This window comes from Papaver somniferum, chromosome 1 (assembly GCF_003573695.1).
Source record: "Papaver somniferum cultivar HN1 chromosome 1, ASM357369v1, whole genome shotgun sequence".
In the NCBI taxonomy this organism is placed as follows: Eukaryota; Viridiplantae; Streptophyta; class Magnoliopsida; order Ranunculales; family Papaveraceae; genus Papaver; species Papaver somniferum.
In genome coordinates, this window is record NC_039358.1 from 149,066,986 (window position 1) to 149,087,235 (window position 20,250).

Here is a 20,250-nt window from a genome sequence, read left to right on the forward strand (position 1 = left end):
CATTATGGAGGGGGAAGGAAAATCAAGTATACAAGCTAAATAAATCTTTGTATGGTTTGAAACAAGCACCACGTGCTTGGTATACAAGAATAGATTCTTATATCATTAAGAAAGGGTTTACAAGATGTCCACATGAGCATACTCTATATTTGAAAGCTTATACTCTTGGCAATCATATTATAGTATGTTTATATGTGGATGATCTTATATTTACTGGAAATAGTTCTGAGATGATCAAGGAATTCAGGAAGGATATGGTGAAGGAGTTTGAGATGACAGATCTTGGGTTAATGTCATATATTCTTGGTATAGAAGTACAACAAACTGCAAAATGAGTTTTTATTAATCAACAGAGATATGCAGAAGGAATACTAAAGCGTTTCAAGATGGATAATTGTAATCCAATTCTAACACCAGTAGAGGAGAGATTGAAGTTGACAAAAGAAGGATCGGGAGAACTTGTGAATTCAACAGACTATAAGTGTTTGTTGGATGTCTTAGATATCTGACTGCTACAAGACCTGATATTATGTATGCAGTTGGATTGGTTAGTAGGTTATGGAAGCTGCAAAACGTATTCTGAAATATGTTACAGGAACAACTAGCTTGGGAATTTTGTATACTGTTTCAGAAGATCCAAAGTTGGTTAGTTTTACTGATATTGATTGGGCTGGTAATACATAAGGAAGAAAAATTACTTCTGGTTATGGATTTCAGTTAGGAACAGGTTTTTTCTCTTGGACATCAAAGAAGCAACAAGTTGTTGCTCTATCTACAACAAAATCTGAATATATAGCTGCTAGCAATTGTGCTACACAAGCTGTATGCTTAAGAATGATGCTGAAGTCATTATTTCATGAATAGAAAACACCTACAAGAATAGTCTGTGATAATAAGTCAACTATTTCACTGACAAAGAATCATGTGCTTCATGGGAGAAGTAAGCACATTGATATCAAGTATCATTACATTAGATAGGTAGTCAGTAACAAGGAGATAGATGTGTAGTTTTGTGAAAGTGAAGAGCAAGTGGCTGATATTTTCACCAAGTCTTTGAAGTCCAATACTTTCATTTACTTGCGTGGAAAACTTAGGATGATCAGTAAAGAGTATCTAGGTTTAAGGGAGGATATTGAAGGTTAAAACAAGATACTATGTGAAGCAAACAGAAGAAGTTTATTCGTTTAGAAATGTCCAGCAGTTTAATAAAGGAAACTGCTGGGTAAGAAAGTCCAGACGTTTTATAAAACAAACGGCTGGGTAATTGGCTTAGAATGTTCAGACATTTTATAAAACAAACGACTGGGTAACGTTTAAGAGTTTGGCTGAGTTCCTAGAAGTGTCTTTGTTATAGAGTTTGATTTGTTAGGAAAGTTCTTTTGCTCGAGAGTCAAGTTTGTTAAACATATATATAGGTTGTCGATCCATGAGTTTTAATTACATCAATACTTTTGGAGTAATAATAAGAAAGAGATAAAAGAGAAAGACGAGAACAGCATTTCTATTAGCCAGAGAGTGAACCATATTACATAGATATAACATTCTATTTATACAAGGGAAGGGAAAACCCTAGTATTCTAATGGACCGCACATCCATGGGCCACATGCCCTATAACACTCCCCCTTGTGCGGTTCAATAACAAAACTTTAGTGCTTTGAATGTAGTTCTTCAAATGTCGTTCTCTCCTTGGTGACTTGTGCCGAAATCAATTTCCTTACTTAAATTTTGACAAGGAAAAAACCCAGTGGGATAAAACCTTGGTACAACTCTTCACATGTAGTACTTCACATGTTGTCTCGTACTTTACATGTAGTTCATCACATGTAATACGATCTTCAAAGATCGTCGAGTCTAAGTTAAAACTTCGTCAGGAAAACCCAGAGGGACAAAACCTGAACTAAAGAAAAAAAAGTACAATATTAAGCAAACTTAGAACATAGTTGGACTTGAATATGTTGCCTCATTAAAACCTTGACAAGGAAAACCCAGTTGGACGAAGGGAAAAGAGTACAACGTGACAGATACAAGTAAAGGTGATCCGTTGCGGATGATCACTTTAATCCTTTGAAGTTGACTAGTTTCTTCACAACTCTTAAGACGGAAAATCCTCGTGGGAAAAACAATAGCCTTAGCTAGGAAATTACATTCCCGGTGTTTGTTGTTGTCTCATTAAAAAACTTGCCAAGTAACAAAACCATGTGGGAAAAAGCAACCTCGGTGAAGGAAAATAGTTCAACACACCATTAGATGCTCCCCCTGATGTCAGACAAATTTCATTAGTCTAATGCAGACAAAAGGAGTTTATCACATTTTACTTTGGTGACTTGAATGTTTATAAGACCATGTTGTTGATTCTGGAAGTTACGTTGCTTAACAGAATATCGCATTTCATTTCTTTGATTCAGATATTTTCAGTAATATCAACGTGATCTTTATGTCTTCAACGTTCAGCATACTTGATGTTTTTAGTGTTGTCTCGCTAAAAACCTTGTCGAGTAACAAAACCCTTTGGGAAAAAATATTCTCGATCGAAGGGAAAAAGAGTACAACACATCTTCAGTTTCGAAGTAAAATATGTCAACATCATATCCTTGGATCCTCCCCCTGATGTCGGCATCTCCCCCTGACTACTTTCAGAGTTGTTCCACACAGTTCCTTTAGTCATGTACTTTTCGAAACTGAATATCGGTAATGACTTAGAAAATAGTCTACAATATCTCCCCTGATTATTTTCGTTGGAGAAGAGATTATTGTTCCTTCATAATCAACAACCTTCCTTCATAATCAACAACCTTTGGATTGCAGTTCTTTTAGCATTCCTTTTTATGTCTTTACAAGGATATGACAATTTTATGTCAGTAGTTACTTTTAAATAATGATTACATTCATTATACTATTCTAATGACGTTGCGTTGGCGCTGAGCTATATCTAGCTAACAAGTTCCTGAGGATGTAAAATTTAATCGAGTATATTATTATATTAAGTACAACAATGCGTCTATTGTACTTAGATATGAGAATTTCATCTCCCAACACATCTTCGTCATCTTCCTTTAGACGAAATGGTCACTTACTTACATTTGAACCTTGACTAATCATGGGAGTGCTATCAGGATGCATGTCTTAGTTATATTGCCTGACAATTTTAGATATATGCAAACTGGTGGAATAACATACCACAAGCTCAGTATTCGGTCGAGCTTTCCCCATATTTTTTTTATCTCAAATTCGGATTTCAAACAACTTTTAAGGTCTCTAATTACATCAAGAGTACCTATCATGTTTGTACCATCGACATAGATATCTATAATTCAAAATCAGGAACTTTCCTGTGAATACATAAGGAAAAATAACTTATTTGTCTATCCCCTTCAAATCAAGTAGCCACTTAGACGGGTATACCACATCCGCCTAATTGCTTTAATCTACAAGTGAGCGTTTTATCTAACTGTAATCGCACTCTGTGGTTTAGAGTCACTTGATTTGGCAACAAAAGGCTATCAAGTACTTTTGTAAATATATGTTATCTCTTGATTCTTTCAGAGATACGTAACAACCACATACATGTGCTACATTTCAAGACCATTTGAAATTACCAAGCTAATTAACTAAGTAGTAGAATGTTATAACGTTCATTATAAGAGAACAATTCCAGGGCTTTCTGAGAAACCTCACGCCACAAGGCGAGTCTTTATACTTTAAGATTGTTTTCTTCTCATTATGCTTTGTGCCAAATTAATCATGTAAGTCCAATAGGCTTTACACTTGGTTGGTTAGCACTACCACACCAAATACCTGTATATTTGTCAAAGAACCAAGTTCTACCTGGATTGTATAGGCCAAATATGCTCTTCGTTGACATTAAGCAACAAGAATCTTGGTTCGATCTCATCTTGCTTTATTTCCTTAAGCAAGTGTATATGAAATTCATCATCAATATGCTCGCATGATCTTTCCATTGACTCGTGAGCATTATCATAATCCACTTGGGATGTCATTGTTATCTGGAATCATTAAACTTCGGAGCGTCCTCCAGCAGAGACAATCAAATGAGAAAATTTCATTAATGATACAAATTAGGTTGTGCCTTACTCATCTACTTCATTTCTTGGTGAGAATTGATCGAACCTGGTGGTGTCTCCATCTTCCTTTATTTAGCCACGACCTCAACCACACTTCCAGTAAGTGTAGTTGCAACACCTTAGTCTATGGTGTATATCCCTTATTGAGGATTCGTAAACTTGCAGGTAGGTTTGCAGCTGGTATGTGTGATCTCATCACTTTAGTGACATCAGTGTACATTCTGAAAATCGATTATTCTTTGTCACTTCACATTTACATTTGTGGAGTACAAGAATCAATATGAGACATGGTGGGAACACACCGCGACAATTCCTGTCATTCCCTTAGAAAATACTTTTTCTTATCTCCCCCTAACGACGGGAAGACTGTCTTATGAAAGTGATAACCCGCAAATTAATCGAGCGGTAAGAGATCTCCTGCCAAAAGTTTTGAAATGCGGATAATTGTTGGGAACTCATTCCCAACATAACTACTTAAAAGTTTTGAAGACACATCATAGTACGATGTGGATTCGTAATGGCACATATATAGTGCAACCAAAAATGCGTAAGAACACGAATATCAGGCTTATATCCAGTTACCAACTGGTATCCAGAAAAGGTTGACTAATATTGGGTTCTAAAACGAATTAAGTAAAAATGCGTGTTATATTGCATATCCCCAAATAAATAAAAGATAGGTTGATACGCATAACCTATTCCTTAGACACCATCTGTAACCTTTGATGGTAGCCTCGGTGAGACCATTTGGTATAAGATGCTTTATATTGATCCTATTAAACATGTATTTATCAAGTCCTTTTGATGTAAATTGTCTAGCATTAATAAGGGTGGTGATTCTTTGCACTTTGCACTGTGTAATATGTGCTAGGGGTTTTACAAAAATTAAAGCATCGTTTGTTGTGAGTAATAACTGATTCAATGCGTCGAATCATCCACCAGAGCCATAAATCACTTTGAATGGTCCGCATTCTGCATAAATATATGTTCACCAACAACACTTTATTTCTTTGGAGAATGAGTTATTTTCCATTTCATGTAAGTAAAGCAGGATGATCTCAATTATGTTTTACTAAAGAAAGAATTTGTAAGATGGGTGATGTGCTTTCTTACACTAAAGCATAATGGGGAGAGGCAGTGCAAATTTAGTAACTTTAGAAATTACTGATTGTGATAGATGCCGTAACTTCGCATCCTATTAGTTCATTATCTTGTACACTCAAATTAAGTGATGCCCGTGTTAGTACTTTCAAAACGGAACATCGTGTCACAACCAATGTGCCTTATGGTTATGTCAAAGTCTTTATGAATCAATCCCAATCAGTTCGTTGTTGGGGTTAATATGGATTCAGTAATTCAAGTTCCAGTGATTTACAATTCACTAGAGTGACACATTAATTTTCTAAGAGTATGCTTCCTTTCACATTCATTAGAAATAATTTATAGATGCAATCAACTCCATTCTCATTGTAAGTTTCCAAAATGGTAGGTAATAGTTCACGCATGAACACCCTTTGCGCTTAACAATATGTGATTATCCCTTAGTACATACAAAGCTTAGACATGGAGTCTTGATAGATTTAGTAAGTGGTGTGGCCTTATTACATAACAAAAGTCGGATTGAACTCAATTACTTTAGAGTGAATATATGTTACGTTTCATCTAGATATATCTCAAGTGCTTTAGAGAATTTATGTCTTGTGGGAATGATGTACTTTTCATTCCATAAGTGCAAACATTTGTTCTAGCTAGTTCAATTAAATAGTCAATTGGCCAAGCAAAGTTCTTCTTGTCATTATAGTTGACGTTTAAAGCATGACCTCCTCTAGAAATTGGTTGCTACTATGATACACACATTACATTATATATACCAACATCTATGACTAGGTGCATTCCCAACTCTTTCATTTATGATGGGAGCTAGAATTACATTTTAGCTGATCCCATGTTCGGTTGATACTTGTGTGTTATTACTACCGAAGACTGTTAGAGCATTGCTCGGTCGAACTCGCAAGCGTTGTTATCTCAAGCTTGTTTGTCAAGTTTAGTTGCCAAAACTATAAGTCTTGATTTCTAATCTACTTATAGCTAAGTCTAGGACTAAGATAAGTGTAGTTGAGCTCTAGACTCCACGACGTTCATCATCCAAAGACGAAGAACTACTCAAGAACTGGTGGAACTTCATCGACAAAAAGGTATGCGGAGACTTGAACTTATCTATCACTCAAAATTTTATCTACTCTATCCCCTATCTTGAGACAAAAGTCGTATTGCTATATAGACTTCGATTATACACATTTGCTATTTCGAGCCGAGTTTATATCGCTTATATATTTCTTGAAATATGTGTTGGTAATTTCGCTTTGGCCAAGTTCATCTTTACTCGTAATGAAAGTCATGTTGGTTATTTCAATATCTTGAAAATCGCTTTGATGAAAAATAGTTTGTGAATAACAACTATATAACATCCTCTAAGAATGTTTCAATGATTGAAATAAGAGTTTAGAACATGTAACCATCTTTGGATATAAACATGGTGTGTTTTCACATTTGTGTAAAAGTCCAAAACCGGGAACCGAAAGTATGCGTACCCGTACGCGTACTGGCGGTTGTTGGAAATACGGGACAGTATGCGTACCCGTACGCGTATTGGCAGAAAGTTCATGTCCGTGAATTTCTGCTGGAGTTTGAAAGTGAAAACCAAACTAAATTCGGTTACTTAAGTACGCGTACCCATATGCATACTTAGGTAGGTTACTTTCTAAAATCGGTTTATTCATGAACTAAAACATTTATATGTTAAGGAATGGAATCTTTGCAAATCGTGGCTATAATGTTCATGAGTCGATTCGAGTGAATCAAAACCGATTTTGTTTCGATTGTGTCTTGTATACTATTATAAGATATAAGCAATTGAACAACTCTTTAACTAGTTCATTTGAGTCATTTGAACTAGTTATGGTGAAGATGAATAAGGATGATATGAAAGTGCTCATATGGCTAACCATTGGTTAATTATTTTTGAACCAACTAGGTGTACACGTTTAGGTACGATCACTCAAACCTAAATGAAGTTACATTTCATTCGTGTATAACAAGCTAAGTTTGATCTAACGGTTGAAAGGTATTTTCTTGAATCTAATCAGGTTTTCATCTAACGGTGAATATTGAATGTTTTGTTACTAAGGTAACTAAGATTGCAAACCCTAATTTGGAGACTATATTAATGAGAACTCTAGCAACTGGGAAACCTAATCCCCACACCTATTGTGTGATACTAGTTATATAAGCTAGAGTCGATTCTCCTTCAACCTTAGGTTTTTCACGAAACCCTGTAGATTAACGACTTGAAGACTTCATTGGGATTGTGATGCCAGACCCAACTATTTTCTCGGTAGTTGCGTGATCTGATCTTGTTGTTTCAATCGTGTTTGAGTACAATCGTAAGATTGGCTTGAGATTTATATCTCCGATAGGCAAGATAGAAAAGTAGTCACAAACATCTTCGTCTCATCGTTTGTGATTCCACAATATCTTATTTCTCTAATCGATTAAGATTATTGTGAGGTGATTGATATTTCTAGGCTGTTCTTTGGGAATATAAGTCTGGTATATCAATTGGTTCATGTTCACCTTTATTTATCAAAAGACGGAACAAAAACTCGTAGGCATTTCTGTGGGAGACAAATTTATCTATTCATGTAGACTTTTCTGTGTGAGACAGATTTGTTTATTAAAGTCTTAGACTTTGGGTCGTAACAACTCTTAGTTGTGGGTGAGATCAGCTAAGGGAATCAAGTGCGTTGTATCTTGTTGGGATCAGAAACGTAAGGAGCGCAACTGTACCTTGAATCAGTGTGAGATTGATTGGGGTTCAACTACAGTCCAGACCGAAGTTAGTTTTTAGTAGGCTAGTGTCTGTAGCGGCTTAATACAGTGTGGTGTTCAATCTGGACTAGGTCCCGGGGTTTTTCTGCATTTGCGGTTTCCTCATTAACAAAACTTCTGGTGCCTGTGTTATTTCTTTTCCGCATTATATTTTGTTATATAATTGAAATATCACAGGTTGTGTGTTGAATCGATCAATTGGTAAATCCAACCTTTGGTTGTTGATTGAAATTGATTGACTCTTGAACATTGGTCTTTGGTACCGTTCAAGTAATCTCTCTTATATTCAATCGGGCTCGCAAATTATTATTTGTTTGATTGCGGATTGAATTGAGAGATTGAGATATAACTCTTTGCTATACTTTTTATAAGATTGAGTCTCACTGTCTAGTTGATTCTCTTGAAAGTATATTGGAGTTAGTCCATACAGATTGCTAAGCGAAATATTGGGTGAGGTTGTTAGACCCCCCACTTTTTCAATTGGTATCAGAGCAGGCAAACACGTTTAAAGACCTTATAAGTCTGTGTTTGTCGCGATCTGACTCTATCGACAGAAATTCTATCTCTATAAACGTACCACCAGTCTTCGATGGCTCAAACTACTTGTGGTGGAAAATCCCTATGTGTGCTTTTCTTCAAGCTCGTGATTTTCAAACATGGGTTGTTAATGGCTATGATTCTCCGGTTAATACAGAAGGCGATGTATATATACCTAAGGATATTGGTAGATATAGTCCAGAAGAAATCCTTGTTGCAAAGCAAAATTCTGACAGCTTAAATGCTATCATACATGTCATTACCCCAGATCTTCAACATCATGTGACTACTTGCACGAAGTCTAAAGAAGCCTGGGATATCTTAGAAACCGTATTTGAAGGGAGTACCTGTGAAAAAAGCTAGGCTTCAAAACCTAAATTCTGATTGGGAAAACCTTAGTATGATAGGTGGAGATTCGATTGATGAGTTTAATTACAAAGTGTCTGAAATTGTTAATGCATCTTTTGCATTGGGTAAGATTATTCCTGAAAGGGACATTGTAATGAAGATTTCTCAGATCTCTGCCATCCAGATACGATACTAAGAAGCATGCCATCGTTGAAGGAAATAACCTTGATGTGCTTTCCAGAAATACTCTAATTGGAAAGTTAAAATTTTTTGATCTTGATCAGAACACAGTCAGCACATCTGCGTTCAATGCTGTGACCAACGCAAGTGAATCTTCTAACTTGTCTTGGGCTAATGAATGTTGTGCCAATCATGTTGATTTTGATAAATCATCGACAACAGAAAAGATCAAGGATTTTGTGAAAATAAGTAAAAGATGTGATAAATGTCTCTCTCCAGTTAATGCTTCAGATGATTCAATACAAGAAAAATCTTCCCTGGGTGTCAACATCTTGGATGCGTCTGATGGGTGCAATGAACTTTCAGCTCTTGCAGCAGAAACCTCCACCTACTCAATTTATGATTCAGAGCTTGAGTCTGACACAAAGATTTGTGAATTCTTGAATAAAAGTAGAGAGATTCACCAAGAAAATCTTCAACTAAGAGCTTCGTTGAAGAAACTTGAATCATCGCTCCAGGTGAAAAATCTTGAGATAGATTGTCTTAATGATGAATTCACCAGAACCGTGTCTCTAAAGGAAAAAGAGATTAATACTCTTAAGAATGACCTGCAAAGGTTATCCGGAAGTTCTGACAAAATCTCATCAATGTTATTCGGTCAGAAGTCTTTTGGGAACACAAATGGTTTGGGGTTTAAAAGCAAAACTATAAACACAAACAACCTTCTTATTCCGACTAATGATGGAACAATGTGCGTTGAATGTTGTGATAAACAGAAGGCAATTCAACAAAACAAAAAATCTTTATTGATTTGTTCGTTTTGTGAAAATGCAAATCATGTTCAAAGTATGTGCTGGAGATTCAAGAGGAACAACAAAAGAATTGCCAAACATCAGGAGAATATGCAAAGGATGAATCTGGCGTTGGATAACAAACAAGGTTTTCCTAAAAAATCCAGAAATTCCAGATTCAGACGAGGCAAGAAATCTGTTTATGCAACAAACCTTGATAAGCCACTATGTGGTAAAAGAGGCGAGGTTCGGCTCACTTCGTCGCTGTCTAATACTAGTGACGTCCGCATCCTCATCTTTAACTTGAGAAAATGAGGTTTTCATCAAGGGTGCTCAAGTTTTGTATTTGTATATATTTCCTATTTTTGTTAGGAAAATATTTTTCTAAAAACTTAGATAATGGATAATGAACCATGAAAGATTTGTTCAAAGCTCTTCTAGGGTTTGGTTGTCCATAAGTCTATTTATAATCATTTGTAATCAAAGTCCTTCACTTGTTTTCTCCTTGAAAGATACAGTTTCATGGCTCCTGTAACTAGAGGTACTACAAAAAGGGATGCAGTTGAAGCAGTTAATGTGTATCTGTGTGAAGGAATCTCTTCCTCAAGAAAGAAGAAAGAGAGATTTACAAATGATGGAGAAGGTTCTTCCTCTAACTGCCTTCTGTCTGTCATTTTGATAATAATTTTAGAGGTATGGTGAACGATTTCATCAACAAAAGAAATTATTTAAAATCTCAAATTGTTTCCTCTTTAGAAAAGATAACTCATTATGAACAAATGTTGTCTCTAACAAAGAACACCTTGCGTGAGCTAAAAAGAGAACTTAGTGAGTTGACTGATATTTCTGAAGATTTAGAGGAATTGAACGATCCCATAATCAGTGGGTTTTCCAATAATGAGAAGGAATTCTCAGTAGATGCTCTGAGAAAGCTCTATAATGTCTAGGAAACTTCTCATGAGAATTTATTCTTGTGTTTTTAAGAAGGATTACTAGGGTTTGGAATAGCCATTATTGTGAGTACACATAGCTATGTCCAACGTTTTTCATCTTGCAATGTTTTTAGATTTATTTAAATTCTAAAGTTTATTTGGAAGATGATTTTGCAGTATTAATCTTTATGATTTTATATATTGCAACTTGTTATGGGATATGTATGTTTGCGTCCGTGAACCTTGATTGTCCCATACGTGGTCGAAAGTTAAGTCTTTCATATGTCGGTATGCAAGTATTGATAAAAGATTGAATGAACTTTTGACAAACAAAAGATAAGCCTATTATGTCATTATGAAAATATTGATGGAAGATAGGATGAGCTTTTGTTTACAAAGATTAAGTCTATTATATGTCATTGTGCAAATGGTGATGAGAAATAGAATGAATCTTTGTTTATTCCGCAGTATTGATCTTCCCGGATCCATTTTTTATGTAATATACTGTGCGGCTCCGTAAGTTTTCTTATGTGAGCATTTATGATTAAGTTAATCATGGCTTCTCTTGTGGTTAATTTAATTGAGATTTTTGGATACCACTTCATATTCTTATGTGATTTTTTAATGTCCAAAGAAATCATTCTTTTCTTGTAAAAGTAAGGTCGCTCTTGTTGTTCTTTCGGAAATATGACATGTTATGGGGGAGAGTTCTTAATTGAACTTGTGCTTAATTGCCAAATCTTTGTGGGGAGTGCGGCTGTGGAATATTATAGGGGTTATCTTGTATCTTTATAAACTCCTTGATGAATGCATTTAGTTTAGGCTATATGATTGCATCTAAAAAGTTGATATGTGCTTTCTTTTGGTCATGAAGTGTGTCTATGGAAATTTCATAAGGATCCCACTAGTTTTCGTACCTTTGTCAATTTTATTGACAAAAAGGGGGAGAATTAATGTGTAGTTCACACTACAAATACATATGGTTTTCGGATCATTATGTAAGGGGGAGTGGTTTTCATGTGAGATGAAGTATTGACTAAGGGGGAGGGATACATATCACCATAGTATTGTTGTCAAAGTTGTGATACAAATGAACTTTGATGTTGTGTAATAATACTATGATACTGTATAACAATGATTGAGAGCTATTGTTTTCTCATTGTTATGGCTACGGATCTTCAACAACGATGATGCTGAACTGAACATCTTTAGAATCATTGGAGTACTTGGAAGTGACGAAAATTTCGAGTAATGTTGAAGAACCAAGGAGATCAATCATGTGGATAAGAAGCTGCAAAGTTTATTTATTTTGTATTCCATATGTATTGATAGTTTTGTCACTAAAATTGACAAAGGGGGAGATTGTTAGAGCATTTCTCGGTCGAACTCGCAAGCATTGTTATCTCAAGCTTGTTTGTCAACTTTAGTTGCCAAAACTATAAGTCTTGATTTCTAGTCTACTTATAGCTAAGTCTCGAATAGGATAGTAAGTGTAGTTGAGTTCTAGACTCCAAGGCGTTCATCATGCAAAGATGAAGAACTACACAAGAACTGGTGGAACTTCATCGACAAAATTTTGTGTGGAGACTTGAACTAATCTATCACTCAAAAATCTATCTACTCTATCTCCTATCCTGAGACAAAAGTCGTATTGCTATATAGACTTCGATTATACACATTTGCTATTTCGAGCCGAGTTTATCTCGCTTATCTATATCTCAAAATATGTGTTCGTAAACTTTCGCTTTGGCCAAGTTCATATTTACTCGTGACGAAAGTCATGTTGGTTATTTCAATATCTTGAAAATCGCTTTGATGAAAAATAGTTTGTGAATAACAACTATATAACATCCTCTAAGAATGTTTCAATGATTGAAATAAGAGTTTAGAACATGTAACCATCTTTGGATATAAACATGGTGTGTTTTCACATTTGTGTAAAAGTCCAAAACTGGGAGCCCAAAGTATGCGTACTCGTACGCGTACTGGTGGTTGTTGGAAATCCGGGACAGTATGCGTACCCGTATGCGTACTGGCGGAAAGTTCACGTCCGTGAATTTCTACTGGAGTTTAAAAGTTAAAACCAAACTCAATCGGGTTACTTAAGTACGCGTACCCTATACATACTTAGGTAGGTTACTTTCTAAAATCAGTTTATTCATGAACTAAAACATTTATATATTAAGGAATGCAATCTTTGCAAACCGTGGCTATAATGTTCATGAATCGATTCGAGTGAATCAAAATCGATTTTGCTTCGATTGTGTCTTGTATACTTCTATACGATATAAGCAATTGAACAACTCTTTAACTAGTTCATTTGAGTCATTTGAACTAGTTATGGTGAAGATGAATAAGGTTGATATGAAATTCCTCATATGGCTAACCATTGGTTAACTATTGTTGAACCAACTAGGTGTACATGTTTAGGTATGGTTACTCAAACCTAAATGAAGTTACATTTCATTTATGTATAAAAATATAAGTTCGATCTAATGGTTGAAAGATATTAGCTTGAGTCTAATCAGGTTTTCATCTAACGGTGAATATTGAATGCTTTGTTACCAAGGTAACTAAGATTGCAAACCCTGATTTGTAGACTATATAAAGGAGAACTCTATCAACTGGGAAACCTAATCCCCACACCTCCTGTGTGATACTAGTTGTATAATCTATAGAGTCGATTCTCTTTTAACCTTAGATTTTTCACGAAACCCTGTAGGTTAACGACTTGAAGACTTCATTGGGATTGTGAAGCCAGACCCAACTATTTTCTTTGTAGTTGCGTGATCTGATCTTGCTGTTTCTATCGTGTTTTAGTACAATCGTAAGATTGGCTTGAGATTTGTATCTCCGATAGGCAAGATAAAGATAGAAAAGTAGTCACAAACATCTTCGTCTCATCGTTTGTGATTCCACAATATCTTGTTTCGCTAGTCGATTAAGATTATTGTGAGGTGATTGATATTTCTAGGCTGTTCTTCGGGAATATAAGTCCGGTATATCAATTAGTTCTTGTTCATCTTGATTTATTAAAAGACGGAATAAAAACTCGTAGGTATTTTTGTGGGAGAAAAATTTATCTATTACTGTAGACTTTTATGTGTGAGACGGATTTGTTTATTAAAGTCTTCGACTTTAGGTCGTAGCAACTTTTAGTTGTGGGTGAGATCAGCTAAGGGAATCAGGTGCGTAGTATCCTGCTGTAATTGGAGACGCAAGGAGCGCAAATGTACCTTGAATCAGTGTGAGATTGATTGGGGTTCAATTACAGTCCAGACCGAAGTTAGTTTGTAGTAGGCTAGTGTTTTTAGCGGCTTAATACAGTGTGGTGTTCAATCTGGACTAGGTCCCGAGGTTTTTCTGCATTTGTAGTTTCCTTGTTAACAAAATTTCTGGTGTCTGTGTTATTTCTTTTTCGCATTATATTTTTTTGTATAATTGAAATATCACAGGTTGTGCATTGAATCGATCAATTGGTAAATCCAACCTTTGATTGTTGATTGAAATTGATTGATCCTTGAACATTGGTCTTTGGTACCGTTCATGTAATCTCTCTTATATTCAATCGGGCTCGCAAATTATTATTTGTTTGGTTGCGGATTGAATTGAGAGATTGAGATATAACTCTTTGATATACTTTTTATAAGATTGAGTCTAACTGTTTAGTTGATTCTCTTGAAAGTATACTGGAGCTAGTCCATACATATTTCTAAGCGAAATATTGGGTGAGGTTGTTAGACCCCCACTTTTTCAAAGACAAAAGTACATCTTTGTCTCATGATACATATGTCCCTCTGCACACATTTTACTATGCCATCAAGTGGATCACATCCCACTAAACATTCAAATTTGGGGGGAAATATCAAGGATCCAATAATGGTGCTCAAGTACTTCTAAGCCCCATATGAATATATTGGAATCGAGTTGGTATAACCAATTGAACCAGAAAATGAAAATAGACATCATTCAACTACAACCAATATCTTATTCAAGAGAACAAAATAACAATAAAACCTAAATTCTTGATGGTCGATATCAACAATCATAGTTTAAGTTGACCGTTTATATGATATGGACTTATCTTAAGAAAAAAAAAAACAGAACTACGCATGTTCTAAAAACAGGTAATTAAGCCCAACAAATCAATGTAAAAACCCACATTAGTTACATACCTCAGACTTTGATTCCTGTTGTATATACACAAAACTAGAACAGGTTTGGTCGCGCACTATCCAAAACCAGAACAGGAACATATCTGGACAGGGTCGGCCTGACAGGGCTGGGCCAGACCGGGTCGGACTGATGGGACCAGGTTGGGTTGGACTGGACCTGATTGGGTTGGATCGGACCAGATCGGACCGGACCAGACCGGTTGGGACGGGCCGGACCGGATTGTGTTTTCCTTCTCCTCTTTCCCCACATAGGAACTTCTCCTTTGTTCCCAGAAGATTTCAAGCGACGGATTGTACAGGTCAATCAAAACTATTGTAAAATCCAATTGCAACAATTGTAACAATTGCAAAATCCAATCACAACAATTGGTTATGGGATTATCGCAACACAGGATATATGCATCTATTAGTACACATGGTATGATCAAATCAATTTTCATCACGGATTTAATAGCTAGTATGTACAAACAGAGTCAGGATTATGTTGGATATGCCGAAATAAAAAAAAACAGGGAAGAAGAAAATAATAGGAGAAACTAGATCCAACTTAGCTGATTTGATTCCAACGATTTCAACATTAGGTTGACGATAATTATATAACTGCTTTGATATAAATCATCCATATAGAAAGAAAAAAGAAAATCAATTGACCCAAGCTAGCTCTGCGGTATAGCTTGGTGCATGATAACGTTTTGGAGTAATAAAAGAAAGAGATAAAAGAGAAAGAGAACAACATTTCTATTAGCCATAGAGGGAACCATATTACATAGTATTGGGTACATTATTTATATGTCCTTACTTTTGAAACCCAATACATATATCCTTATACAACAATAAATATGTCCCTATTTTTTAATAACCTTATGTATTTAAAATTAGATTACCTTAACACCCTCAACCATATAATATTTTTTTTTATTTCAAAATGGAACAAATTTCTTCCTCTACCACTTCGCCACCACCACTAGCACCACCACCACCAACATTCAACTACCATTCCACCACCACTATTCAACAACCACCGCCTACCAACCGCCACCACCATTAATATTCCACCACCACTCCTTCACCACCACCACCACTAGTCCGTCGCCACCGCCACCACTAGTCCGCTGCCGCCGCCACCACCGTCACCGTCGCTGTCGCCGTCACCACTGGTTCAGATATTTTTGTATCAACAACAGTAGTTGATCCAAATAAAAATAGAAACAACAGTAGAAGTTGATCCATTTAGGGGATCAACAACGGTAGTTGATCCAAAAAAAAGGACCAACAGTATAAGTTGATCCATATAAATGGAGTGAACTTGGCGTGATTCGAACACGCATCATCTGACATGGAGTCAGTCATGCTACCATTGCACCACAAGTTCAACATTGGAAGAAATTTACATTGATTAAACTACAAGCATGATTATACTAATCCAAGAAAATGCTGTCAACTAGGACTGTCAATGGCTTCGGGTCCTCCCGGGTACCGCTGGACCCAGACCCTACTTATAAAAGTCGGGTCCGGTTCCTAAATTTGTGGACCCAGATCGGACCCGTTAAATATAACGGGTACCCGTCGGTTCCGGGTACTCGTTGGGTATTAAGAAAACATAGAAAAAAAATCAAAAACTTGATATCTTTCTGTTTGTGGGTGAAAACCGTTTCTGCTGATTTTGGTAAATTTGGGTGTGTGGATGAGAAACGAATCTAAACCCTAAACAATGCACTGCACGGGAGTACTTTTGATTCGAGAGATCAATCTGTACAATCCTGGCCTAAACCAAGAAATGGTCGTTCCAGGCTTGCTTCGGTCACAAAGTGAAGGAGAAGGGTTGGTCTTAGGGAGGGAAGCAATGAGAGTTTTGAGACCAGAATAGTTGATTCTGAAGGTGTGGTTGCTTATGACTCGTACCTGAAAGTAGAACTGGCTAGCAGAATGGAAAGCTACCAGATGATTTCTAGATAGTGTGTTGTTGCCGACCAAAACTTGTTGTTTGGTGAAAATAGGTGAAGCCTATTTATACAAGTCATTCAAACGTACCTTGGTCTCGTAGGAAGTGGAAACGATTGAGTGGTGGAAGAATAGAGTAACATGTAACCGCCAGTCATTATGCTTCCATGATGAGGGAAGTGAATTCGTGTAACCGCCACTCATTACGCTTTCATGATGAAGGAAATGAATTGTTTACACTGTTACTTTTCACCACCACTAATTGTCCCACTTCATGACACTTTATTGTAACCGGCGCATTGCACGCCGCACGTTGTAAACCGCCAGACCAATACCCTGATGAGTATCCCCCAGTTTGTGACATGTTTGATGTCTCGAGTGTTTTCGTGGAAAACGTGTAGCAGGTTGATATGTGTGGCAAGTCAAAGTCAAGAGACTTTGCCATAGGAAAATAACATGTGATGTTATTAGGCTTGCCTTGGTCGGCCGCCTAAAACTTGTCACAAGTCCGTCAGTTTGGTGGCGAACTTGAATGGATGAAATTGCATCTCATGAAGAAGGGTAGTCGTTGATTATGGCTACCTTCTGTTGCGTCTGGTAATGTCACAGTGGCGTTTTTGGTGTACGCCAGTGGCATCGCAGCATGACTGGCATATATTGTGCATGTCAGTGGCACGGTGGTGTAAGTGGCGCCTGGCGCATCCATGGCCACTAGCTGGTTGCCTGGGACTTGCCGCAAGTCCGTCAGTTCAGTGGCGAACTTGGATGGCTGAGATTTCATCTCATTAGGAAGGGTGGCCATTGATTATGGCCACATCTTGTTGTATAGCGGAGTGGCGCCATTGGCATAGCGGCATTACAGTGGCGTAGCCGTGTCATGGCGGCATGCTAGTAGCCGTGGCATAGCGGCATGCCAGTGGCGTTGTGGCATGGCCACGCCTGTGGCGTTGTAGCATGGCCAAAGCTAAGATTCGGCTCCGCGGCCAAAGTTAGGGCCTGACGGCATGGCCAAGGCTAGGGTTTGGCGCCGTGGTGTTGGACCCACATGTGGCGTGGCAATATTGGCCATGTTTTCACATCAATCCCATCGTTTTGGGAAACGTTATTTGGCTTTGGTTGGCGTAGCAACTTTGCCCAAATTAGGGTTTGGCATGTCGAAACCCTAATTAATGTGTGTGGCATGTGGCCACGGCATGGCGATACTTTTGTGCAAGTGGAGCCATAGCTATGCCAAAGGAGTTATGGAAAGGCCATAGTGTGGAAACGGCCACTGGAGTAGGGATTGCCGTGGGTGACTATGATATGGCGCCAACCCTAGGGCTTCCCGGGTCCCACACGGCTTGTGGAATGTTATGGGGTCAAAGTGACATGATTTGTGCCACGACTGGAAATTAGGGCTTTGGTAAATGCATAGGCGTGTTTTTGACCCGAAAACCCTAATCTTAAGCTTTTCATGGCGTTGGTCACGAACAGGAGGTAGGTTAGCACACATGGCGCCATTTATGGCATGTTTCCACGAAGTGGCATGTTTGGCATGTTGGGATGCCGATCAATATGTTGTTGTGGCAGGGCGTGTTTGGCTTGCCAATTAGTATGGTTGCGCGGCAGGGTGTGTTTGGCATTCAACGTATGGTGGCAAGTTTAGAGCGACTTGATTGGCCAAGAAAAGGGGTCGGCCAAACATAAGGCGCGGCTACACTTCTGGTGAGAGTGTGGCGGATTTTGAGCGACCTGATTGGTCGATTAAATGAGGGTAGGCCAAGCATGGGCGTGGCTACACATCTAGTGTGAGTGTGGCGGCTTTAGAGCGACCTGATTGGTCGATGGGAAGTGGGGCTAGCAAGTGTGGGCCCAGCCACAGCTTATGTGTGCGTAGCTAATTTGAGGCGACACGATCGGTCGAGGGAAATAGGGACGGTTTAGGAAGGGGCGTGGCCAATGGCAAGTGGCGCCAGTTGGCCCAAGGCATGGCCACGCCTACCTTTGCTGCTGTGGCTCCATGTTTTCTGATTCTGGGCAAGGTTTTGCACCTGCTAATCCATGACGGATTAATTACCTAGCTTGCCTAGGCTTAAATTAAACAAGCAAGGTCTGATATACTGCGAGAGGCGCAAAACCCTAACTTTTGCAAGTTATTCAGGGCAATTGATTGAATTCTATGTGTTGACACAGAGTTCTTTTAAGTTCATTGCCAGAGAGCAACATGCTTTTCTGATTGAATACCTTATGCAAAAGACCTTATCCTTGATATTTGGAAATTCGTGCTACTCTGCTGCGAGTGAACACAAATCGTCATGCCATATCAACATTAAGGGTTCATCCGAGGAACATAGCATAGAAGGCATTCAAAGGAACTCACATTAAGTGAATATAGGCAAGACGCCGAAATTTACAGAACGTCTGGGATGGTTTCTACATTCGCCAGTCTGGATAAATTTCATGTGGATGTATTGAACGGATCAATAAGTATGCCAGTGGAGAGGTTAACACTCACGGCACCGTTTCCTTACAGAGTGACGTCACATCAGATGCAAGGTTTTAAGATTTTAACCCTAAGCTAAAAACCACCATCAACACTTTCCCTTATTGACTTGAATATAAATTATTTTTATATAAATTTGTTATTATTTATTTATTAATGTACTAAATAATGATTAAATTTAAGAAAAAAATGGAAAATGAAAAAAAAATGAAAGCCAAACTAGCTGCAAAATACTTGTAATTTTACCAAAAAGAGGAATAAAAGAAAGAATAACCAGGTACCCATTACCCGCGGGTACCCGTCGAGTATTACCCGTTTGGACCCGTTAAAATTCGGGTCCAATCGGGTAACTACCCGTCGGGTCCTAACTTGTTAATGAATTTTAGGACCCGGAACCGGACCCTATTCGACCAGGTCCGGTTCCGGGTAATGGGTACCCATTGACAACCTTATTGTCAACAATAGGAGTTGATTGGATTAACAACAGTAGTTGATCCAATAAAAAATTGGGTCAACAACCGTAGTTGATCCCATAAACGGGATCAACAGCAACAATTGATCCCATAAAAACATATAAACAATAACAAATGATCATCACCGGTAGCTTCATAAACAACAACAGCTTCAAGACCATTTTCAGATCTCGACTTCACCACCATTTTCAGATCGATTGCATACCGAATCAACTCCTTCTTCTCTTTATTCACAGAAACAATGCAAAACCAATCACAATTTTGTACCCAGTTCAACTCGATCTCGAACACAGATTCAAACCTCATTAAAACAGCACCAACTGTGACCCAAAATCGAACAAATCCTTCATCTTCTTTGCTAATCTAACTCGACCCCAATCTTAATTTCATCTCAGGAACCCTAATTTCACCTTCCGGCCT